We start from the raw sequence: 20,144 nt of genomic DNA on the forward strand, positions 1-20,144 counted from the left end.
AAGGTCATGCCCTTTGGATTGAAGAATGCTGGCGCGACCTACCAGAGGCTGGTCAATACGATGTTCGAAACACTGATCGGAAAAACCATGGAAGTATACGTTGACGACATGCTGGTAAAATCCGAGCAAGTGACAGACCACGTTTTCGATCTAAGAGAAACGTTTGGAGTCCTCAGGAAATATCAGATGAAGCTCAACCCGCTCAAGTGCGCCTTCGGTGTAGCCTCTGGAAAATTTCTTGGGTTTATGGTAAACAACAGAGGCATTGAAGCCAACCCAGACAAAATTAAGGCTCTGCTCGACATGAGGTCGCCCATAAGAAAGAAGGAGGTGCAAAGCCTTAATGGTCAGGTCGCGGCTCTGAGCCGTTTCATTTCAAAGGCAACTGACAAGTGTGCCCCGTTCTTCGAGCTTCTAAAAAAGGAGAAAGACTTCAGATGGACAGAAGAATGCGAGTTCGCATTCCAACAACTAAAGGAGTACATGGGACGGGCCCCACTGCTCGCCAAACCTAAGGAGGGAGAGAGGTTGACCTTGTACTTAGGAGTATCCCAACAGGCTCTCAGCGCGGCCCTCGTTCGGGGGGAAGAAGGGGTGCAACACCCCATTTATTACGTCTCCAAAAGCCTAATCGATGCAGAAACAAGGTACGCACCAATCGAAAAATTGGCTTACTGTCTAATAGTGGCATCAAGGAAGCTGCGACCCTATTTTCAAGCTCATGAGATCGAAGTCCTGACCAAATACCCATTGAAACAAATCCTCCAAAAACCGGATACCTCAGGCCGTTTACTAAAATGGTCTATTGAGCTCGCTCAGTTCGACATAAAGTACAAACCAAGGACGGCGATAAAGGGTCAAGCGTTGGCAGACTTCATTGCCGAGTTTACTGGGCCAATTGACGAGGAGCCAAAAAACCTGGAAGGACCGTCCTGGGAACTATACGTCGATGGATCATCGAACGAACAAGGAGCGGGAGCCGGGGTTATGCTAATAAGCCCCGAAGGTCACAAAATCCTCTGCGCCCTGAGGTTCGGTTTTTTAGCCACCAATAATGAATCCGAGTATGAAGCCTTATTAGCAGGACTCCGCCTGGCAAAGGAAATACGAGCTGAATTCTTGGAGATCTTCAGCAACTCTCAACTAGTTGTCAACCAGGTGCGGGGAGAATACCAGGCCAGAGACACGAAGATGGCAGCATACTTACAGAAGGCACGCGAACTTTTAGCCACTTTCGAAAAATATGAAATGCATCAAATCCCCCGTTCCCAGAACTCTCATGCGGACGCTCTGGCTCGCCTAGCAACTGCCCGAGACGCAGAATTCTTGGGGGACATACCTGTCGATTTTTTGGCCACCCCGAGCACAGAACAACGAGATGAAACGCTACTGATCACGGTGCCCCAAAACTCATGGATGACCCCCATCTTGGAGTATCTGCAAGACGGGAAACTACCGGAAGACAAGCTGGAAGCACGTCGCCTGCGAGCTCAAGCCGCCCGATATTGCATCTACGATGAAAGACTGTACAAGAGGGGATTCTCAGCCCCACTCCTGAGGTGCATTGACGGCACCGATTGCCAGTCTGTGCTAGAAGAAATTCATGCAGGCCACTGCGGTAATCATGCAGGGGCACTCTCTCTGGCACAAAAGGCCCTCCGACAAGGGTTTTATTGGCCCACCGTGAAGCAAGATGCCATAGAGACGGTCAAGAAATGCGAGAAGTGCCAAAGGTTCGCCAAGGTTCCGCGAGCTCCGCCGGCTTACCTGCAGTAGATGAGCAGCCCTTGGCCCTTTGCCATTTGGGGCATGGATCTAATCGGGCCGCTGCCCACGGCTCGCGGATGATGCAAACATGCCATAGTGGCAGTTGACTACTTCACCAAATGGGCAGAGGCCAAAGAGCTCGCACAGATCACCAGCGCGAAGACACAAGCTTTTACATGGGATAACATAATCTGCAGATTCGGAGTGCCACAGCAAATAGTAACGGACAACGGAACCCAATTCACCAGCGAGCAATTCATCCAATTCTGCGAGTCAATGGGGATTCAAAAGAGTTTCACCGCCGTTGATCACCCTCAGGCCAATGGGCAGGTCGAAGCAGTCAACAAAATAATCAAGCAGACCCTGAAGACAAAGCTTGAGGTTAGAAAGGGGGCCTGGGTGGACGAACTGCAAACAGTGCTATGGACCTATCGGACAACAGCCCGAAGCAGCACTGGAGAAACCCCATTCTCAATGGCATACGGGTCGGAGGCTATGATCCCCGCTGAGAATAAAGTGGCCAGCCACCGAAGGGCCACCTTCAGCTCAGATCGCAATAACGAGCTACTGGCGGCTAATCTGGATCTGCTCGAGGAATCAAGAGATGTAGCTCGCGTGAGGATCGCCATTTATCAACAAAGAGTGGCACGATACTATAACAGGAAGGTCCGAATCCGACGTTACAACGTCGGAGATCCGGTACTACGCCTAGTACTGCCAGGAGCACGGGCGGCAAGCGATGGCACCTTAGGTCTTAACTGGGAAGGTCCATTTATCATCAAAGAAAATTTGAATAACGGAGCATATCATCTGGCAAACATGGACGGTCTCCCTCTCCCACGAGCTTGGAACGCAGAACACCTTCGTCCTTACTTCAGATAAATGTAATCGTTCTTGCCTATGCTCCGTCTTTTTCATTACGAATGACTTTCATGATTCTGGTCAGAATTTATGAACTTTCATTGCACTTTATTCTTATTGGTATTCGATTGAATGCCCCCGTAACGAGGGGTCGAGAAGCCATGGTTTGCGAGCTGAGGCCTAAATAACCTAGCCGCGGCGCTACGGTCAACGGCTTAACCGAGCATTCACCTTGGTCCCTCCCTCAGGTCGTGGTTTGCGAGCTGAGAACCAATCATCTTGACTTTATGTCATGGTTTGGAACCTACTGAGCAACCACTTCCACAAGTAACCCCGAGCTTGGGTTCGCTAGCCGAGGTCCTTTTATCTTGGCTTAAAGCCATAGTCTGCGACCTACCTGGGTGTTTCCTCTCAGTTCAAATAAAACTTGTAGAAGCCACTGGGTGTTAGCTGAGGCCGTAACGCGACCTACCTAGACACATATCCCGGCCGTACAAGTCAAACGAAATAACAAGCCATTGTGTGTTAGCTGGGGTCACTCTATGACCCGCCTGAACATATAACTTGGTGGTACAGGCTGCGCTTTCACTAGCTGGGGTCCTCCTATCTTGGCTTAAAGCCATGGTCTGCGACCTACCTGAGTGTTCGCTCCCAATTTATTGAAAACTTATTAAAGCCTCAACATGTCGGTCGAGGCCATGGCATAATCTCATACCGTAGCAAACTTTGCGTATTGGACCCTATCAGCTGAGGTCCGTCTTAACTTGGCTAAAAATAAAGCATTCGCGACCTATCAGGCACACGCCCTATAACGAGCTTCTCAGCCACCACATGTTAGACAAGATCACAAGGCCATCCGACTTTACATATATCTCGGGAAGGCTCTCGTTATTTCGTCAAAATATGCCGAACGGGGTTTCTTGGAAATTGCCTAAGTATGAGTGTTCGCGCTGATTATTACAACTATCATCAACGAGCTAGTTAAAGAGCGTTAGTCTACAAGCTGATAAAACTCCAGATCTACCTGGACCTATGTCCGAACAGTTTATTATCAAGTTACATACTCAAAAGTTCCTTATCAGTGAACCTTTCAAAAATACGGGAGCTTTGTTGAAGAAATTTTCAAGTTATACCATGAAGAAGTTACTTTCAAGACATGATTCAAGAATCGTCATGCCAAAACCTCGTCAGAGTTAACTTGAATTCGCGAAGAAATCTGAGGCAACGTGCACAAAATGCCAATTTTTATTATTAGATGAAGCTCACATTACAAAAAAAAAAAAAAAAAAAAAAAAAAAAAAAAAAAAACATGTGGGAATCCTAGCTAAGAGGGGCGTTCGGTTCTGCAGGATCAACCTCGACAGGGCGAGCTTCAGTAGGTAGGGTCGGCTGGAGATCAACCTCGACAGTCCCGGCTGGGCAAACCTCGGCAACCTCCACAGGAGGCTCCTTGGCAGTCTTACCAGGCTGAGCCGCGGCGACCCCGGATAGCTCGGCCCCGACCTGAGGAGCTTGCGTTGCGACCAAAAACGAGTCAAGGGGACTGGCATCATCAGCATCCTCCGCGGCCTCGGCAGCATACCGAGCCACCTCCTCTACAGCCTGCGCACCAAAGAAGGAGAAATCCATCTCAGGATGGTTCACCCAAAGGGTGTACAGAAATGCCGAGCAGGTGTCGAATCTGGTCTCCCTACACGCCGCGTCCATCCGCTCTCCGACCTCCGCCCTTATGTCGTCAATGGTCCTCTTGGCAAGCTCCTCGCATCGGACGGCACGATCATCCGCCCGTGTCCGCTCCTCATTCGCCGCCCTAAGCTCTGCCTCGGTTGATTTGAGTCGCTCCTCAGCCCTCCGCAACTCCGCCTTCGCTCCATTTAGCTCACCGGTGAGCCCGGAGTTGGCTTGCTCCCACATGTTCTTCGACCTGCGAAGCTCCTCGTCGAGATCTTTATTCTTCTGGATCTCCATCCTCAGACGCGTCAAGCAACCCTCCACCTCCTTTTGAGTGGCAAGGAGCTCGACATGTAGATCTTTCTTCTCGCCCGAGAGCTTCGTTATTTCGGCCTTTTAGGCGTTCTTCTCGTCCTCAAGCTTCGCTATTTCGGCCTGACGGGACATGCTCACCGACTGAAGCTGCTCCTCAAAATCTTTGTACTGAGCTCAGAGCTTCACGGCAGCGAGAGAAGTCTGCAAAAGAAGAAATGTTAGCTCATTAAAAAAGTAGGCTAAGAAACCGAGGTACGAAGAATTCTTACTTACCACCAGGCTGTGACGGGCGACAAAATCACAAAGGGGGATTCCCTTTAACTTCGGGTCGTCGAGGGGCTTCGAGTTCGGACCCAGGAAGTCGGGCACGGAATCCAGGAGGGGACCAACAAAGACCCCTCCTGGCAGGGCCTCCACGGCCAGCTCCTTCTCACGGACCCTGACCCGTTTGGCCCTGATATCCTCCCCCTGTTGCAGCTGGTCCGATCTCCGTTTCGAGCTGGCAGCAGGAGCGTCTCGAACCTCCACTGCGACCTCCTTCCCACGGGCTCCACTCGAACCATGGTCTCGGGAGGCAGGGGGCCGATGCCCCAGCTGCAGATGAGCTTGCTTTGACTGTTGGGGCTGACGGGGCAGTGTTCTTTGCCGCTGCTCCTGCTGCCCCCCCCCCCGCGCGACTGTTGGGTTTGCTGCTGCTGCTGAGGGCGTGATTGCGGCTGCGGCTGCTCCGACCTGCCATCCCGCGAGCTATAGCTCGGGGTTATGGAGGACGTAGTGCTCGACCTCGCCCTATGACGCTTCGGTTGGAGGAGCTCGAGATCAACCATATTATCGTCTTGGTCGGCTTCCCCTCTTGAACTGTTCGTCTCAGCGAGCTGTAAGCCGGAAGGGAGAATCTCCGCACCCAAGTCCCTGAAATGATCTCCCTCGATAGTCTCGGTGCCAAGAGGAGGGGCGAGCTCGTATTCGCGAAGTAGCTCGTCCGAAAGTTCAAGAATCTCCGAGCTCGACTCCGCAGCCACAAGTTTGCCAAGGATATCAGTCTCCTCGGCCGATAGAATCGGTTTCTTCCCCCCAAAATCTGCATCAAAGCATGAGCAAGTTAAAGCAAGCACTCTCGGAACAAAGGAAAGATTTGTGAGAGCTCATATTCTCTTACCAGGGGTCAGTGCGAAGCTACAATTCCTAAGTAGAGAAAGGGAAGGGCAAGACACGAAGAACCAACTGGACTTGTAATCGCCCACGTTGGACTTCCCCTTTGCTTTACCCTGAGGAAGGGCGGCCTTGTACGGAGAAGGACGAGCCGCCAGGTAATACAGCCCGTCCTTGGCATTTTTGAAAGAAAATAAAAATCTTATCAGTTTTGACGAAGGGAGAGGAAGTTTGTTTATAAGGAATAAAACGGCCAAAGAAGTAAGTTGGGCATACGAATTCGGTGTTAGTTGGAAGGGGGCGAGCTTGACGTCGTTTAAGAGGGCGATAAGGTACGGGGCTATTGGGAACCTAAAGCCAGACTCGAGGTGTTGGGGGCTAATAGCTATGAAATTGGCTGGCGGGTAGGCTGCATGGGAGCTCGATGCAGGGATGTATACTCGGCAGGTCCTGGGGAGACGAAACTCCTGAGCACAAGTCATCACCTCGTGAAGCTTGGCCTTGGACGAGAATCTCTTGAAGACCGCAAGATCAGCACTCCCACCAGCGATCTGATCTTGAACCTTCAGCTCGGTTTCCCGAGAGGTCGGGACGGCGACCTCCCTGCACCCCGAGCTCGCACCCCCAAGATTTTGGCCCTCCATAATGAGACAATCTTCGGAGCTCGAAGTGTCGTTTTCTCCTACGATATAATTGCAGCGCTTTTGACCTGAATTTCCACGGTGTTGGTCGGACATCTACAAAGGAAAAGAGAGAACAGTCAGGTCGCAAGTCGCGAACCAGACCTCAAGAAACTAGAAGAAAAACCCTAAAACGTCCCCTAGGTCTTCCAGGCCGAGCGCTTCGCAAAAGGGGTGCCGCCTAGGGCGGAGGGGCTGCAGCCGCAAGCCCGGTGTTCCATGAAAAGCTAATCCTAAGGTCATTGGACCCAAAGGCCCAGCAAACGACAAACCGAATCGTGCCGTTTCTCCAAAAATGAGAACGACATCGATCGACGAAGCCAGAGAAACCACCGACGGCTAACCAACGGTGGACGGCCTCACAAGAAGAAGAAGAAAGTCACGACAAACTTACCTAAAAGCTGCGCTTGACGACTGAATGGGGACTCGTACCAAGCACCAGACGAGAACGGCAGACATCTGAAAGCACGGCGATAACGGAGGCCTCGAGAGAGAAAAAAAGAAAGCAGGGAGGCAAAGGTTTGAGGGAGTTTCAAAATAGCGTGAAAGAAGAAGCGGGTGGACACTCCCCACTATTTATACTGACGGCCTGGTCCATCCCAACCGTAAAAGATTCTGGTGTACACGCTTGGAACTTTAGGGGGGGAGGGGTTTTCTTCCTTCCTTCTCGGTATTTTTGGATTGACTCACCGCGGCCCAAAACAAATCACGGTCGGCCGAAATCAAACGTCGACAAGGATGTTGTAATTTTTATTTTGGACTGTTGTTGGTAAACAAATTGGGGTTGTAACCATGTTGAGTTATATCTATGTTAATTTTGTGGGGACCTCATTTTGGATTCCTATACTAGTGCGATATCCGAAAGTGGACCTTTATAATTAAAGCTTTCTATACAACCAAGTGAATGTGATTGGAAAGTTAGTTTTAATCAACTTTCACAAACAACACTTATGTTTTAAATGTTATATATGCTTGAGCTTGATGTGTTATATGTTAAGTCATATATTAACTTTTGATATTTTGATAATGACATTCAAAATAATATAATAAAGATTAAAGTTGATAGAGTTTTAATCAAGTAAGACATGGAATTAATCGAGTATATCAAAATATTAATCAAATAAAATTTTATGTTACTCGAGTAAAATGTTGATCTATGCTATTGAGTTTCTGTACTCATCTTTTTAATTGAGTATAATGTTAATAGTAATCGAGTACTAAACTTTATAATCGAGTATATCATCTTTTTATTCAAGTAATAAATTATTTCACTTGAGTGATAAATGGGGTAAAAAATGTCAAGTTTCAATACTTAAACATTAATCGACTAAAAGTTGAGCAATCGAGTAAGATCTGAACTTAGTCAAGTATTTTTATATTATAGTCGAGTAATTTTGTTTGGACGGAGGTTAGGTCTTCATATTTGAAATATTAATCAATTATGTATATTTTGTAATCAAGTAAAAGTTTATGTTTAATCGATTACAATTTTAATTCACTCAAGTAAATGTAAAAATTAATCGAGTATTATTCTTTTGTAATCGAATAAGAAAAAGGCCACTCGAGTAAATATTAACTAAAAAATAATGGGTCTTTGATTCTATAACTTTAATCAAATAAATAAGTTTTTACTCGAGTATAGTAAAAAATTAGTTGATTACAAATGTTTTTAACTCAACTAATATTAAAAAATAATCAATTACAAACTCTTTTTACTCGATTGAAAGTATACTGAAACTTAAAACTATAGCTGTCAAACTAGTCATTATAGACATCCAAAAAATGTAGTCTTGATTCTAAATATTGCAAAAAGGCATTCTAAGCATCATTTGAACATAAATTATATATCTACCCGTTAGGATAAAATAGAATAGAATATATCTTGAATATCTTACAGGTTTTACCCAATGGACAAAAAGGCTTACGATTATTAGACAAGAAAAACTATAAAAGGCAGATGAGATTAAAGAAAAACGTGTGGATGCTGAGCTAAAATTTTCACTATCATACTTAAGTGAAAGAGCCCTCAAGCATACATCTTATATTAGAAAGAGAGAGAGAGTGTTCTTATTTTCGTATTCTTTTTATCTTTCTTTTCTTTGTGAGAAACTACTTTCATTATTTGAATTCGATTTTGTAAAAGCTTCTCAAAGTGCTTGATTTGTATACTTCACTTATCTTGTTTTGGTTTTTTGCTTGAGCCCATAAAAAACACGGTGTAAGAGGTTTCATGTGCTTCTTATAAAAGCTATTTTTATTATGTTACTGTTGATCTATTGAAAAATAAATGTTACAACTACACCTATTAAAAGTTGAGGTTTTAGCTGATCCTACAAAAGTTAAAGTAGATTGTTGAAATCTTTGGTGAAGAGCCAAGGTAGTGGAGTAGGATGGGCAAGTTGAACTATTATAAAATCTTTATGTATTGCATTTGTTTATTTATACTTTTCATTACAGTTTGTTAAGTTTTACTTTCAACTTTTAAGATTTACAATCATAGCCATAACATTTGATCTCATAAAGATCATTCTTGTTCAAGTCATATTTGCATCATTATTTTTTAAGCATCAAGAGTTCAAATACTTTAAAAGATCAAATAGTTTTTTTTTTTTTTTTTCACATAATAGATCTTTAATTCCAATTTTTTTTTGAAACACCCAATTCACCCCCTCTTGGGTATATATTTTTCTTACATTTTGGACTCTCATAACATAATTCACTTGGTAGGCTTGCCTGACATAGGCCTTTTGAGTAGAAAAAGTGTCATCTGCTAAGGTTTTACCCCCGAAGATAACATGGATGGTTTGATGTGTAGGCTTGTTATCTAGATGGGGAGTTCTTTCTTCTTCCTTTTTCATGTCATACCATTGCTGGTCTTGACCTCGTTGTCTTCCTCCCCTATTGCCATTGGTCATTCCTACATTTTCTGGCCTTAACCTGTGCATATCTCCTTGGTCTCCTCTACCGATAAGGGTTTCAATTTGATTCATCAACTCACAACATTGGGTGGTCAAGTGACCATGGGTCCTATGAAATTTGCAAAAAGCATATCTGTTCTTTCCCATGGCTCGATCACTCTTATTTGAAAATCTGAGAGGCCTGACCCTTCAATGGTCACAAGGATGGTAAATTTTTTAGTTTATTAAAAAATTTTATGCTCTTAGTTTACTCTACTAATATAAATTTTTAGTTGATTAAAAATCTGATTACTCAACTAGTACAAATTTTTTTGTTGATTAAAAATTTGATGCCTTTAGTTTACTTGACTAATACAAATTTTTAGTTAATTAAAAGTATGATTACTCAACTAGTACAAATTTTTAGTTGATTAAAAACCTGATTACTTGACTAATGAATGTGTTTACTTGAGTCATATTCCATTACTCTACTAATTTTAGCAAATAGTCAATTAATCTTTGAGGAACATAAACCTTTAAGACTTTACTTGATTCACTTAATATATTCAGTTGATTATGCTTTTGTTTTAGCATTTGTTACGCGATTAGTTGAATTACTTGACTAATATATATATATATATATATATTTATGTGATTTCAAATTGACTTGTAATTGATTAAGTTTTTGAGAATATTCATTGTCTAAATCAAACAATATTCTTACTTGAGTATTTTGAAATGATACTTGATTAACAGCTTGATTTATTCAACTAAGTGATGATTAGTCGATTAATTAATGTTGTAGCTTAGATTTTGAATCTTGAATTTTTGATTTGGTTTAATTAGCTAATTTGTTCTAGTTATTTTAGTAATTTTGAGTGTTACTCGAGCAATGTTTCAAATTTTTCTATAGTTTTATAGGTTAGTGGAGTAATACAAAGTATTACTCGACTAACTTTTCCTTGATGTTTTGTAACATTAATTACTTGATTATTAATTTTAAAACTTGATTCTTAACATTAAATACTTGAGTAATACTAATAGCGATAGATATCTAGTTTCGTCACTATTAGTGATAGAATTTGTTTCGTATGGAAAAAAAAAATCCATCTATTATTTGTTTGTGAAATCGGTGACAAAATTGATTGTTTTTTTGGTTTTAGAGACAAAAAAATGACATAAGACGAAATTATATTATGTCTCTAAAAGTATAGACATAAGTATTTTTGTCTCTAAATGTAAAAAGAGAATAAAATTTCGTCCCTAAAGCTGTTAGACACGAAATTCTTTTCTGTCTCTAAATTTATTAAAGACATAATAGATTTTCATCTCTAAAATTAGAGACGAATGCACTTCCATCTTTAATCTTAGAGACGAAAAAAAATTATGTTCTAACTTTAGAGACAATAATGAATTCCCTCTCTAAAATGGGTCTTTAGGGATGGAATAAATTCTATCTTTGATATCCATATTTGTCAAAAGGTCCCGTAAATGAATAAAAAATGGCTGATGGGGAACCCGAACAAGTAATATCTATAATGTCAAACTCCAATCACACTAATAATCTATAAATACACAAATTACTCCAAACATACAAATTTATCAATTAAATAAAGTATCATAACAAGTATTCAATATACATATCAAATATATAATTATCAATAGTCATCATCAAACTCATCATAATATCCATGATTGTCATATGTTGGGTCATGATGAGTTGGACCGATTGTGTTAGATGGAGTGGCTGGTTGAGTTTGAAACTTTTAGAGGGGTGTGAGTTGGTGAAGGACAACTTAGTGGCATCTAGTTGATCCCCAAGTGCTGAAAAAGGGTTTGCATCATGTCTTGTTGGGTGTGTATCATCTCTTATTGTGACTGTACCTTCATCATCAAGCTAGAGAATGTCTGGCGCATGAAGTCTAACTCATTTGGAGACACAGTATGAAGGCATCATATAGTAGTTCGTATTATATGTTGTCCCTAGGTTGAAAATGCATCCGTTCTTGTTTCATCCTTCAACCACTTCCAAATATATATTGTTGTCAAAGGTGCCTGATAACTGAATTGATGAGAAACTCCCATCTGTAGATGCTTGTGATGACTCTTTCCTTTCATCGCCTATTAAACTATCCTAAAACAAGAAATTTTGAATGCAAATAAATTATGTGAAACAAAATTACATTTTAAATTAATGAAAATAAAAATATTAAATTTGTTTAATTTTTTTTTTTTTTTACTTATAGCAACTGATGCAACTTTTACAAAGACCCAATTACCCCAACTTTTGTAGTGTTTTAGCCGTGTAAATATCTACAGTTAGTTGATTCCCTATTCAACTAATTTCTCTACAAAAGACAAGATATGCATATTATTTTAATGAAGTTAAATATAAAATTTTGTCATGAGATGAAACTAAACTTAATACAATAATTACTTATTAATAATATGTAAATAGAACTGTCATAAACCGCTAGTATATGAGATCCGTGAGGAGATCATGAAATGAATGATATAGAACAACTAAAACAAAAACAACTATACACATCTAATTTATTTTAACCAGGCTCACATGATATATAAATATCACAATACTCACTACACAATTTTGGTTAGGGCTTAACTGTCCATACAATGAAATAAAAATGACAACATAAATATGTAACAACAAAATAACCTCTACTCTGCAAACCCTCAAAACCAACTTCCAGACATCTTCTGACTGGAACGACTTTGTACATAACCTATCCCATGAACTCATACATCACTAGGCCCGGCTCTTTTTTTAACTTTACATTTATCTGGAATGATACGAAATAAACAAAGTGAGCCACAAGACCCAACAAGTATACAAAAAGAATAGCTGATCAAATATGAAATGGAAATATGAGTATCAAATATGGAAGGAAATAAATTCCTTGAAATGAACACATAATTTCTTATTCATCATCTAGCATCTCATAATACATCGTATTATTCTATGCAACATTACACAATTATGAATTTTTGTGCCATAACTATATTATCCATATATAAATAAGTATAATGTGAACAATTGTCCACCGTCGTTCTGGTTTTAAACCAGACGAGCATTATGAGCCAAGGCTCCCACGGACTTTCGAGCTTGCTTTTGGATATCCTTTTTCCCACACAGTGAAGTCGTAGCGTAAAATAATAGGTATGCCAATATATATATATATATATCATGCAACACTTAGGTATTTCCACATTAAGACAATCAAAGTTATAAGTAAGACAACACCAATATTTTGCATAAACTACATCCTAATCAAGAAATACATCATTTCTTAGGAAATAGAGGGTGAATCGAAACCCTATTGAGGCTTTTGAATAAAATACATCAAGTATTTAAAGACATCAACAAGATTAAACATGATAACGTAAGCAAAAATTACCATTTCAATCATAACAAAAAATTTTAGATTTTAGATCAAAATTAATGATGCTGTAACTAGCTCAAATCATAACCAATTAATTTAATTCATATACCGAATCGAAGCCTATGATATTTAGTTTATAGGGCAACAAACGGATTGCAAATCGAATATAACCACAGAAGCTTATGCCCTAAAAACCAAAGTATGGCAAATTACGTGCTATAGTGACTTATGAAATTTTCTGACAGAGTCTAACAAGGCCACTGCAGGTTCAATTCGAAGCCAAATGATTCAAGCCATATATTAAAATGAAACTTATCGAGTTTAGTTTACACAGAAATAAACGGATCTCAAATCGGATATAACCACATAAAATTATACCCTAAAAATCGAAGTAATGTCAGATTATCCGAAAACATAGCAGAAAAATTCAGATTTTATGTAGTGATTCACGGGGCTATCATAGGCTCAAATCTTAGTCAAATAATTCGATTCATATAACTAAAATGAAGCTTATGATACCTAGTTTCTGGATCAAAAAACGAATTTTGATTTGGATATAACCATAAGAAGTTATGGCCTAAGGAGTACAACAAGGTAAGAATTCAAGAACTTGTTAAAATAGAGAAGAGAAGCAAGAACTTGCCTTACGCGGTTTGGATGGATTAACCAAAAATTAGAACTATAGATTTGCAATTCCTCACCTCAAAAAGCTTCAAGATCGAGGTTAGAAGTGAAAAGATAGAATGGGAAGAGAGGAGTTGACTCGGTGGAATAAGAAGAAAGAAGAAAATGAAGAAACAAAAAGGGAAGAAGTGATTCTTGTAACTTTCACATTCTTTCTCTTATTTCCCTTTTTCTTTTCTTTCCAAATTTGCCTCCACAATTTGCAACAAATTCGCCACATATCCTTCGTATAATTCCTTTAAATAAATAGGAATTATAAATAATTTCTTTCTTTCTTTATTTTCCTTTTAAATGCCACATAATTCACACACATAATTTAACTTTCCCATATGCACTACATTTTATTTAAATTTAACGGTAAACACACCCCATTATTTATTTTCAAAATTAGACTAGTTTATGCTAAAGGCATAACACACATAAAGATAATACCAAAATAATTTAAACCCTCAACCGATCATTATAGAACATACCAATCTTTTCTTATACTTAGCCACCGATATGATACCACTAGTGTGCATTAAGGAATCTTCTCCAGAACGTTGATTTTCAACATTCTTTAAACTCTTTTGCACCCATTTCGAGTCTTGCCATTTTTCCTCTAAGATGCTCCAAATTCTCAGAGAAATCCAGTCTCTTCTATCATGTCCATCCCTCACTTTTTTCATTACATTCTTCAATACCTTTGAGTCTTTGTTGTTAAAGTGTTTCCTCACTTCATACTCATCATATGATAGTCACTTGTATTTTTTTACATGATTACAAGATTATTTTAAATAATTTATAAGAATTATCATTTTATATATAAAAATACGCACAACTCAATTACTAATATGCTTTTGCCTTAAACTCTTCAAATCACATATCTTTTGTAGTAGAATCAACCTTGCTCCATGATCTCCAAGCGCCCTCAAAATTGGATTTCAAAATACTGGAGCTGTAGGCCGAAGGTTTCCTAGTCAGGTAAAAGTTGTAATTATATAAACAAAAAAAATGTTAGGAACAATATATATATATATATAATAATTAAAAGCTAGATAGGATTTGAGATATAAATACTTACTCTAATCCAGGGATAGGCCATATCCATATATGTTGGTCTGCAAGATCAATCCCCCAAAATAAAGTTTAATGAGAAGGCTATGTGAATGTAGGCGTAGACAGAGTGACAGGAGATTGAAGGTTGTGTGATAAGAGTATTGGGGAGTGGGGAGGGTGATGAAGACTCAAGGGTTGTATCAATGCATGGGGTGTGTCAACCCCGACCTCTTCCCCAACCCTTATCTTTACCCTGACCTATAGCTTGATCTGCCATCTATATGAAATAAAAATACTTATATTACCTCTTGAGCATAGTTTGGATGGCAGATGATAGGTCGTGATATACTAGTGTTATCTTGGAGGGTCACGAGTTTAAAGCCTGATCTTCTTGAATCACATCTCGTAATTTATCTCATTTAACGAAATCAAAAACTGAGCGTTGGGAGGCCCCACAAGGGAGGGTCATCCCAAAAACACTTATATCATCAAGTCTACTTGAATTAATTAAATTAGACTATGTGTCATACATTTAGTACATTCATATAATACACCAAGTACCCCTAAGTAGATTCTGTCTCAATAAATTCTTCATCTTCATTAACATCGGACGGAGCGGGGAAGTTCTCATCTAATTCTTCCTAGTTTGCTTGCATCAAATGTGTTCTTGTCTTTGACCTCTTCTGTCACAACTACTTCTCCATCTTTGGTTAAGATGTAGAAGTTGTTGTGGCAAAAGAGACAAAAGAAGAAATAGTGGACAACGCTGGTGAGGCAGCAGAAGATGCGACTGTTTGTCTTTTTTGGTCATTTACCCAAAATAATTACCAGATCCTACAATATGTATAACAATATACAGTTTACACATACAATATACACATAAACACACATATAATAGATACATACAACATGCACACACACATATATATATATACAATATACACATAACATACACATACAATATACACAACATATTGCTTACACAGACAATATACATACAATAAAAGGATAGTTGAAACAAAAAATGCAGGAAATATATATTTACATGATATCGGACGGCGACGGTCGGTCGAAGCGGACGGCGATGGTAGCAGGTGATGGCAAAGGACGACGACGGCGGCGATGGCCCCAAGTGGTGGCAGCCGACGGCGACGGCGATAGCAGCGGATGCGACGGCTCTGCAGTAGGAGATCAATGGCAGTCAGAAGCTAATCGCGGCTGGCAATAGCGGTCGGTGGCAGTCAGAAGTTAACGGGCATGGTCGGATTGCCTTAGTCTGTCAGTCCGGTCGATCCGTCAACCCGGCACGTGCCTGTGTCACTTTACCAAAATGAAGGAGCAGGAAGGGCGTGTGCGTGGGTATATGGAACTTTTCCATCGTTAATTTCCTAAATTAAATAGAAAGATTTTTTTTATTTCAAAATTAAAGAGGAAAGCTTTTTTATCTCTAATTTTGTCTTTGAGATTTATCTTTGATGAAAAAAATTTAGAGATGAAATATTTTTATTATTAAAAATTTAGAGACGAAATATTTTTATTATTAATTTTGTTTCTGGATGAAAAATTTTATAAATAAAGAAACATAACAACATAAATCAAGAAAATTAAGATCCAAAAAAACACACTCATTTAAATGGATGGTCACATATTCTCGTCACTCAAATTTATTTATTTAAACTCATTTAAGAAAGTTTTTTAAACTTATTAAAACTTCTTTTAATGAATTTATTTACTTCAAATTACTTTTTAAAAAAATGCTCGTTCAAGCTCATATGTTACATAACAAATTGAAAATATTATTTAAACATTTAATTATCATATTTTTGGTGACTATAGTGTATTGATGTGTTATATTAATGAAAATATAAAATACATCAATTGTTAGTGACACTATATATATTATGTGTTGTATATATTTTGTGTTATAATTAACGAAAATATATAATAAATCAATTGTTAATGATACTTGTGTTTTTATGTGTGATGCTCTATGTTATATTAATAAAAATATGTAATATAATAATACATGAGTGTCATCAAAAATATATTAAGAGGGCAAACAACATTTATGAGTAAAAAAATATTGGTCATTAAGACTTACTAATTAAGTATGCGTCCATATGTTATGTATTAACTGTTCCATTTCTAGTTAAAATTATTTATAAAAGCTAAGCGTTAGAAAACGTATTATGTTTTTTTATTTATTTAGACTCTTTTAAATAAATTTGTTTGTATTCATTAAAAATCTATGAATTCTTTTGAATTTATTTCCACCTTACGAATTCATTAGGCAGAAATAAGAAAATAAAAGTACGCCCATTTAAATGCAACTCACAATGTTATTTTTCTATTCTTCGATTTATATAAAAAAAATTTATACCCATTTATTAAAACTCTTTCAAACAAATTTTATTTATACCTACAAAATCCTTGTAGATAAATGAAGGAAATTTACCCAGGTTTAGATGGGTACGGGTGACAGTACCTTAGTAGTAGTAGCAGCAGCTTGTAATCTTGAATTTTGTCTTTAGTTTTAGATATTATTCTTAGCCTTTTTCTGTATTTGATTTCACTAGTATGCTATGGACACTTAGGTTAATTCTTGAAAACCTAAAGTAACACATTAAAGTCAATCCTATTGAAGTTTATGTCTTCCAAGTATTTAATAGATAATGGAAAAAGTTCATTAAAATTTTGCATTTGGATTCTCATCATCAAAACATTCTCAAAATCAAATTCAACAGAACTGAGTATAATCTCATAATCAAAACTTAAAAGGAATATTTGATTTTCTAGACTTGTCCATCCTTTTGCTAGTCATCTCATAAGATTCTCTTTCCCTTCTTTTCTTTTCTTTTCTCTCTTTATTTCCTTTGACCATCCTCATCACTTCAACCTATAAAATATACTTGTTTACTCAAATGAACAAGTTTGTTAGGGTTTGATCCAATGTGAAGGTCTCTTATAGTAATGTTAACCTAGTCCCCTAGAGCATCATGATGATTGCTACTCCAATCTACAAATCCTATATTTCCAATGTTACGTTTCTAAACCAGTCAATGTATTGTTGGAAGGTTTTTTTGTTGCCTTGTTGAATGCTGAGAAGGTATATGGCATCCTTCTTATTTTGACTATTGATAATAAAAGCCTTGATGAATTCTCTACTCAATTAGTCAAATGAGGAAATAGACCCTTCAGCCAGGTTGTTAAACCAAACGTCTGCTTGGATAGTCAGAGTTAGGGGAAGGCACGACATATGATTGCATCATCCCAGCCATATAGTAACATCAGGGACTCATAATTGTGGATGTGATCATGATGATCTCATTTTTCAGAATATTTAGTCAATTAAGGCATCTTAAACTTAAATGGTAGTGACTTTCCATAATCTCTAAGGTAAAAGGAATCTTCATCCTCTGCCTTTTAAGCTAGCACTAGCCTTTTATGTTCTAGATTTTCCTCAATAATCTTTTTCATGTTTGCAGCCTCCTGAGTACTAAATGCAAACTGATTCTTCACCTTTTACATTCTCCTTAGCTGATTCTTTTGAGGAACTTAGTCTGCTCTGACTGTTGTGCTCTCAATGATGTCTAGATATTTCTCTTTTTGAGAAGGTTTCTTTACAACACTATCCTTTTTGGTGAGAAAATCTTCTTCCCAAGGCCAAGACAGTTTTGGAAGAATCTCTCATGTGTCTCCCTCCTAGGGAGTCTCAAAGACTGGGAGACTTTCTTGAACTCTCAAAAGAATCATAGATGGAGGTTCATATTGTCTCCCTGTCATGAAGTTTTGTAGAGTTTGTGGCAACAGAGGATGGGGAATGATGCTCTATAAGAAGTTTCCCGTCTCTCAAAGAGCTTAAACACTCTCATCATATTATCTTTGGAGTGCTTCATATTTGATGAGTGGAACAGTCAAAGGGGCTAACCTAGAAGTCCTTGGAGCTTTAGTTGGGAGAGTCTTCTAAGACCTTTGGGGAGGTCTAAGAGATTAAACATGAAGTTCTTTGTCACTTCTTTAATTTCTGGCTATCTGGGATCTTATGCATGTCATTGTTGTTTTCTAGGCTTTTCGATTGATTTTCCATAAACGGAGCCAATTGTTGTTTCTTGAATATAACAATACATTTATATGTTGAGGAATTATTTCTAAGCCATCAGAATGCTACAAAAAAGAAGCCGATTAGAGCGCATATGATTTTTCTTGTGTAAATCTTCCAATGCTTAATTATGTTAGACTCACCATAAAATAAAAGAGCTTGTAGAGAGTTTTATATATATAGTATTTTGCGTGTAACTAGAAAATAGGGATAACCTCTAATTTACAGAGATGATAGACGATAGGTGGCAGGGTCTCCCATAATCTCAAGATTATCTATTTTGACTTTTAAGGAGAAGATCTCAAAGGAAACTATTTGTGTTAAATATGAGGGGCACCCCAAAGGAGACTACTTGAGAGAGTTTCTCGGAACCTTTTTCATGGGCTTGCTGAGGGGGTCTTCTTGGAGCTCTTCAACCGAGAAGGTCTCGTAGGTCCTTTTGCTTGGCATGATTGTTCATCTATTGTCTTTAGGCTTGTGGGCCTTTCGAAAATAGGCTTATTAGGCCATGTACACATCACATTGAAATATGAAAACAATATTGTTGATATTACATCAAAAACCTTGATTTCTTAACATATTTATCATGCATGGTCATAACATTTAATCATTTACCTTTGTGGCTTGTGGTGTGGGGAAATATGCCATTTATTATTGGATGATTGATGTTTTCATTTCGAATTGTTGGTTGAAGGTTTAATGTGATAAATGTTCAAAGATGAATACAACCTCATTTGGTCACTATAGCGTAGAAAGTTTGATTATGGTCCTGAATCTCTTCATACATAAATCATCACTTAGTAGGGTAGATATTATGTAGCCATATTCAATATGTTAGGTGAACTACATAGTTCTAATAGGGAAGATGATGGTGCTTCAATTTTGGAATATATGTTGTAAGTACAATATGATTGCATAGTCTTCATTGCGATTTAGTGACTTCATCGCTATTAAGGTTTTCCTTTTTCAACATATTTAGGAACCTTAGTTTTCTTCTTCCTCATTTTGTTATTCTTCTTCTTCTTTTTCTTTGATGGTTCGATTAACCCATTTTAGTCTCTCTTGAAACCATCTAAGTTCCATTACCCCATTTCATACATATAACCATTGAAGAGATATAATTAATGCTAATACTGTGATTTAATCTATTATTTAATACCAAAAATATAACACAATTAAAAAAGAATTATAGAAATATCAGATTCCATAACAATCTAAATCTTTTCTTTAGATAGACTTCTAGTAGGTATTATTAAAATTGAATCTACACAAGAAAATTCACATGTTCTAACTAAGTCCTCCATTTTGTCCTCTAATAACTGTATAGATGTTAGTAATAGGACAAACAATCATAGTTTTCTATTTAAATTCAAAATTGAATCCTAGATAAAAGAAGGGACCAAATTCTACGATTTTTTTATTGGGCCTTCTCATTAAATGAACCAATAACTTATACTCTCTACACATTTTCATATATCATACATAATTAAATGCTAAGATGGATCTAAATCTAGAAAATTTATTGGATCACTTTAATAGGTTTTGTTGGTTTTATGAACTTTACAACTCAAAATTTCAA

Source organism: Diospyros lotus, chromosome 15 (assembly GCF_014633365.1).
Source record: "Diospyros lotus cultivar Yz01 chromosome 15, ASM1463336v1, whole genome shotgun sequence".
Classification (NCBI taxonomy): Eukaryota; Viridiplantae; Streptophyta; class Magnoliopsida; order Ericales; family Ebenaceae; genus Diospyros; species Diospyros lotus.